The sequence below is a fragment of the Scardinius erythrophthalmus genome (assembly GCF_964197995.2).
Source record: "Scardinius erythrophthalmus genome assembly, chromosome: 21".
In the NCBI taxonomy this organism is placed as follows: domain Eukaryota; kingdom Metazoa; phylum Chordata; class Actinopteri; order Cypriniformes; family Leuciscidae; genus Scardinius; species Scardinius erythrophthalmus.
In genome coordinates this window covers 12,173,358-12,180,141 of record NC_138241.1, presented here as the reverse complement: position 1 = coordinate 12,180,141, position 6,784 = coordinate 12,173,358, and positions in this window count along the sequence as shown.

Below are 6,784 nucleotides of genomic sequence, written 5' to 3'. Positions count from 1 at the left end.
TAAAAGTTTATTATTGTGTACATTAATAAACTGTGCGGCTGTGCAGATTGTCTGCTTGCGCTTTAACCTCGTACATGAGCTGATCTGTTTCCTCTCTGGAGAAGCGTTCAGTCTTTCCGCTTGTAAATTCCGCCATGTAAATAGCGAATCCGCCATGGCGCGAGCGCAACTGGCTTTTAAAGGGAATGGGAGATGAGTCACTGATTAGTTTATTTCAAGTTACCCCCAAAACACACCCATTACTCATTAAGAGAATAGGGACCATGCGCCGGGTGCGCCTACCATTTTTCCCGTCGTTAAACTAGCAAAAGTGGATTCGGACAAAGTTGACTAAGTGCACTAGCGCCGTGCGCTTTAGACCATGCTCTTAGATCGTTAAAATAGGATCCTAATTAATTTTTGGGTCTAGTACAAAATCTTCATCACTGTCACCCTTTGTTGAAATCGCAATTTACTATTTACTATTTACCATCATTCAATCTCTGTCCAATGTATAGCTCTGAATTAAATCATTCACATATGATTATCTTTTAAAACTATCTCAAAAAGGATATTACTCTACACAGATCTGATATGTATCAGTGGAAAAGTGTTGTTCCCCTCTTCCTCCTCTGGAGTAATGGGTGGATGTTTTCCTGGTAATGGTGATTAATACTTCTTACTCTCTATTACATCCAGTTCTGCCTGCGGACACAAACTCCAGACACGAAGAATAGCATGTAACACAGACCTTATCAACTACTGTTCTAAGACAAATGAACCACCAGTCACAGATCACATCATTTGGACAAGCACCATAACCGTTAACACCTCAATTTAAATCCCAAATTGCAAATGTCAGACGACACCAGCCGCAGGAAATGACCAAACCCTGCATGCGGCTAAAAATAAGCCTCGTAGTTAGAAGAGAATAGGACCAGGAAGGCGGCAAAGTACAGCAAATATTATTCCTATTCAACCACTGCTCGACCACAGCACTGTTTTTGGAGTGGAATGGGGGGGGGGGGACAGAAAAGAAAGGGGGCTGCATGATGGGATAGAGAAGGGTGAAAAGAAAGGCCTCACATAGAGTGCTGGAAATCTGACAAAACAAACTATGAGAAATAAGAAAGGGGAGTGGAAGGAAGAGGGCGGAAACGAGCAAAAGGAAGAAAAAAACCACCTCGCTCACATTGACACAGCTGAAGACGCTGTAAAACCTCAAAACCTGAAGAGCAGCGGCGCGAATAAAAGCGACTTTACATTGGAGAGCTGAGAAAAGTGTCTGCTCGCTCCTGCTGTTCTGTCGTTTTTCTTTTTCTCAGTGGCTTGGTCACACTCACTATTGTCAGAGATGAAAAAACTGCAGAGCTGTAATGCTGGCACGGGACCCACACCACAACCCCGCTCCCCCTCCCTCTCGCCTCCCTTCCTCCCTGGCAAGCGTGATGCAGCCTGGCACGGTGCTCAGCCCAGCCAAGAATGGAGCTCTTCTCGCCTCACGCTATGTGGTGTGCTGAAATTTCCTGCAGTAAAAGCCTGATTGGGAAGACACCCATTAAAAACGTGTAAAGAGAGAGTGCCGGGCACGGCAGCACGCAATGACGGGGGGCAAACACTGAGGAGAAACCAAAAAACAAGAACGATTCAAGACTGGTTACCCCGCCGCTGCTCTTTCGCCTTTCCATTTCGCATTATTTCCTCCCTGCTTTTTCGAACCCTGTTTTAATTTAAATCGTGGCAAAGCTCCCTCTCGCTCTACGTGTTTCCCAAACCGAGAGCTATTTCCTAAATCACTCCCTCTTTTATATAATTATTCCACAGTCTTGCGTTCTCTTTTATTTTTTTCGTTAGCTTCTTCTGTTCCACGTTCTCATTTCAGAATGACGTCATGGCCTCCAGGTCCGTTGTGGTTTGGCATGAGTCTGAAAAGGGCAAAGTTCAGCAGAGATTTGGGAGAATGTGGCAGAAAGGGAGGGAGAGATGAAGGGAGGGAGTGAGAAAGCTAGAGAGAGAGAAAAGCTGCCAAGTCAGTTCTGGTTCATTGAGAATAGCATGCATGGTTGTTCTCTGCACAAGCACCCACAATCATGTCCTCGAACAGCTTCCTGGTAACTGTTGCTACTAAAATCTAATACATCAGTGCAAACACAGAATAACATAATTTGTTAGCTATTTTGTTATTTCAAAAATTACAGCTATGGATTTAATAAATTAAATGAATAAGTTATTATTATTTATTTATTTTTGCACTATGTTTAGCTGGACTGATGAGATAGTTGTAGACGTGTTTTTAATGTAAGCTGGGTTTTGCCTTAATGTAAGCTGGGTTTCTGCTAATTTTGACTTTATATCTCAAAATTGCAACTTTACTCCTTAGAACTGATACTTTTATCAAGTGACTATCTCTCACAATTTCCTCAAAATTTGTGACTATATCACAATGTGACTATATCCCCGCAAATGCGTCTTTCTCTCAATTAGAAGTAAAATAAAAATGATTGCAATTTTATATCTCACATTTGCAACTTTATTTCCTAGAATTTAGACTTCATATATCAAAATCTCCTGATTTTGCAATTGTGAATCTTGCAATTGGGAGTTTAAATCTCACAACTGCAACTCTATTTCTCAAAATTTGTGACTTTATATCTCACAATGTGATTATATCTTGCAATTGCATCTTTATATCTCACAACTGCAACTTTATTTCTTAAAATTGAGACTAAGGGCCGATTTTAACGATCTAAGCGTATGGTCTAAAGCGCACTTAGGGTGTGTCCGAATCCACTTTTGCTAGTTTAACGACGGAAAAAAATGGTCGGCACATGGTCTAAAAGGGTTGTCCCTATTCTCTTAATGAGTAATGGGTGTGTTTTGGGCATAACGTGCAATAAACCAATCAGAGTGTAATTTCCCATTCCCTTTAAAAGCCAGTTGCGCTCGCATCCATGGCGGATTCGCTACTTACATGGCGGAATTTACAAGCGGAAAGACTGAACTGTCCAGAGAGCAAACGGATCGGCTTGTGTGCAAGGTTCTAAAAGGACAAGCCGGATTCCACCATATCTTTATGTACACAATATTAATCTTTTACATTGTAATCCTTTTATTTTTAACATTTGGCATGTTTGTGTGCTGCTGTCCCTGTGTGTAATAAGCAGAGTGTACGCGCGTTGTGGACCCACCTATAGACGCATAATACTAATGCACCCTTTAAATAACAAAAAAATACTGCGCCATTGACTTTAGACCAGGTTTTTTTTGGTCAATGGCGCAGTCTATTTCAGTTGCCTCAAAATAACAATGAACACACCTCGTTTTCAGACCAGCACACCCATGGGCACACAAATAGGCGCAAATGCATTTGCTATTTAAACAACGTGACGCAGGATGTGAAAATGATAACTGCGTCGGGCTGAAACTAGCAAAAAACACTACATTGCGCTGGGTGTATGATAGGGCACTATATATCACAAAGTGACTCGCAATTGTGGTTTTATATCTCACAATTACAGTAATTAATTATAATGAAAATAATAATATAAACACATTTCTTTTTTGTCTGTGTCTTCATTACGTTCATTTGATGTGTATGGCTAAGTATGATTGTATTGCTTCTTGCTTTAGCTGTGAGGGTGGTTTTGGTCATTGGTGATGAGAGATTTGCACAAAAATGAAGACATTGTTCTAATTAATACTGCAACCAATGAGCACCCACAATGACACATTCTTAGTCACTTTATTATACACAAACATCACACATGCTTACTCACCACAGAGAGGGCTGTGCTGTGACTGCAGTTTAAAATGGCTGACTGTCACGCCATACCCTCGTCCTCTGGACTGATTTCACTCTAATGTACCAAGGGCTTTTGAGGGTGGAAGAAATTATGGCTTATGTTCTTTAAATGAACTTTCTCTACTGGGAATGTTTTCATTGAGAAATAAACACAGTTGTACACCAGTCAGAGATCTGTGTGTCTATGTGTGAACAAATGTAAAACATGCAACGTGCGATTTTCTTGGCCTGTCTTCATGTTTTGACTTCTTGCAAGCCATTTCCAACAGTGTTTGATATCGTGTATGTTTATGCATGTGTATATTTTTGTGTGTGGTCGTGTTTTTGCGTGCTTCAGCCATGATCTGAGTCATAGCATGAAAAATAAAATGTCCAAACAAGCAGTCCCTGCTGGAGTGATTAAACAAACCTGCGATGACCCACAGAGCAAGGACAAATGCCATGACATGTGGCACAAGGACTTGCACAACTACTACTAGTTATATTTGACTATTGCCCAGAAAAATGGCAAGCCTGTGAGTGACATTTCTGAAGCATCAGCACATTTGCTTTTACAATTACATTACCTTTAAAATTTACAATATAAAACTAATATTAAACATCTACATTGGAAGCAAATGTGAGCAAATTGGGGATGAACTTGCTAGAATCATGTGATCCATGATTAAATCGTACAAACTCAACAAGCTATGACAGAAATAGCACCAGCACAAAACACTACATTTGTGAACATTTTGAAATTGAAGCCAAGAGGATTCATTTGATCAATATATGTAAGAGATGAAGAAATGATAACAACAGCATACTTTTTTTAACGGTTCCCACGTAAGTTCCAAATCAAATGACCTCCTCGAGTGTCCTGGGTCCTCATTTATAAAATGTTGTGTAGAAACGGTCCTACATTTGATCTCACGATCATTTCTCAGATGTGTGTATGTGATTCAGAGAATGAAGCCTCTTCTCCAGATGTGAAATCTATAAATCGCAAATGATCTTGAATTTGTGCGCAGCTGAATGGTTTCAGATCTCCCTCTTGTAAACGCTGCCTAATTAATGTCATTAGCATATAAAAAATTAGTCAACGTCCAAATTGAGAATGGCGAGCAGCAAGACTTGCTTAGATTTCCAAATACAGGTCTGCAGTACCCCGACTCTCTGTACGTCTGCTTAGACCCTGATTTGGCGCTTTTCCATGTCAAATACTGTTTTTATAAATATGAATGTTGGCGTGGATTTTAGCGCACACACACTCTGAGATCAAATCTGTGCGTACGCACATTTTATGGTGCTTGGTGTTTGAGTGGGAGTGTTGATCAAATTCCCCACAAGAGCCCAATAATGTTAAAGGGGTGGTATAATGCCCTTTTCACAAGCTGTAAAATAAGTTTCTGATGTCCCCAGAGTGTGTATGTGAAATTTAAGCTAAAAATACCCCACAGATATTTTTATATAGCATGTTAAAATTGTCAATTTTTGAGGGTGTGCAAAATGCAACGTTTTGTGTCTGTTCCTTTAAATGCAAATGAGCTGCTGCTTCCAGCACAGAGGGCGGAGCTGCAACAGCTTGCACTATCAGACATGCACATGAAAATTTCACCGGAGTCAGACAAAGATGGAGACACTCAAGAAGAAGTGACAACATGTAGAAGCAACAGGACGTTTCTGAGTGGTTATTGGTGCATTTATGTAGCTTATGTGTAGTTATCTTCTTGTCATTGATTAGCATATTCTGTCTTGATCATCTATAAATCGTGTTCAGGGGGCGGGGTTTATGTAAATTTTAGGGTTAGTGATGTCACTAACCCGGGAGTAATGTCGTGTAATCCCTACAAGCCGAACGTTGTAGTCTTAAAAAAGCAATTTCTTTAAAAGCAAATATCTCCCTTTGCTTTGAACTTTGAGCGTTGTAACTTTGCAGATGTTGTTTATGATCAAACAGCAACATTACACACTAACTAAAGTTAAAAAAGTGAAATCATAATCAACCACCCCTTTAAGGTCGGGTGAATACTTGTTCAGTGAAGTTTTTTCAAGTGCTTGACTCTTGTCAATACAAGATCATTCTTAACCAAAAATGTATGCACCTCTTGATGGAAATGACATCACAACATTTAATTCCATGCAAGAGTCCAGCACTCTGTAAAGTCTACTCCAGCACATCCCAAATACTTTCAATGAACTTAAGTCTTGACTCAGAGGAGCCAGTTCATGTCTAAAAATGAGTCTTCATGCCCCATCCAAACCATTCTTTCACACTTTGAGCCTGATGAATCTTGACATTGTCATACTGGAATATGGCCATGATGTGTCTTCTTACATGGTTGTTTAATAAATGAAAAGCCACACACTCCATCGAGTAGGGTTAGAAGTGTTGCCAAACATATAACATGCTAGAAACATAATAGTCACTGCAATAATGATCCAGTCAAAGACTCTTAAGCATTTGCTAATTTGAATCCAAACAGCAACTTTGTTTGAGTCTGAATATGAGCCAGAGCAGAGCTGTGTGCGTGTGTGTGTGTGTGCGTGCGTGTGTGCGTGCATGCATGTGTGTGTGTGTGTGTGTGAATTGCTGGCAAGTTTGTCTGGCTGGGTAGATTTGCCGAGGTGTTGTCTGGATGCCTGTGAGCGACGGTGGTTTCCTGTTTCTCGCAGCCCCATCTGAGATCCCGTGGAAGCACCTGTGTCTCTTCTCGCTCTCCTTACAGCCACAGGAATATACTGAGAGGTCAAGCCCACTGGGACGGGGGAAAATTCCACCATCCCACTCACTTACAGACTTTTGCACATCACTAATGAACCTCAGAAGCCTATACATCTGCTTTCCCTCTTGCTCCTGGAGAAGTGAACACTATGTGGGAGGGGGAAACGCCAGACAGCTGTATAATTGCCTGTCTAGCTGCACTGGGAGCAGCTTTTATAGGCTAATAAAGTTCTCATTTATAGATATAAACCTGTTTATTATTGCACGAGTCTCCATTGATAAAACTTTCTCTTTCACCT